The sequence below is a fragment of the Arachis ipaensis genome, chromosome B04 (genome assembly GCF_000816755.2).
Source record: "Arachis ipaensis cultivar K30076 chromosome B04, Araip1.1, whole genome shotgun sequence".
Taxonomy (NCBI): domain Eukaryota; kingdom Viridiplantae; phylum Streptophyta; class Magnoliopsida; order Fabales; family Fabaceae; genus Arachis; species Arachis ipaensis.
The window spans coordinates 104,944,092-104,944,519 of NC_029788.2; positions in this window are offsets into that span (position 1 = coordinate 104,944,092).

Genomic DNA, 428 nt, shown 5'->3' on the forward strand with positions numbered 1-428 from the left:
TTTCTAACTGCTGGCCTGGATTATTATTTTTATTTGTGTTAGTTATATTTTATCGTTTTAGGCTTTTACTATTATAATAGCTTTATTTTTTGTATATATTTTTTTCTATATAAGTAAGTATTGTTCAAAACAGAAAAAGTAAGATTAAAGTACTATAAAAAATAATTATCCATTCAACTATTTTTAAAAAGTATAACTAAAAATAATAAAAAATAATGCTTTTATCAAATACTAAGCTTATTTGATTTTGGAGACATTTTAGTGAGAGTTACCTATTCAAGCGTAAAGACATTATTTTTCTGCATCAAAAGTTATATACTTTTAGAGATTAGAATAATCTACATTTTTAAAGTGATCCGCTAAAAAACCAAAAACTACACTTTTCATCAATCATCTTAAAAACGTAGCAATATTATATACTTATAATT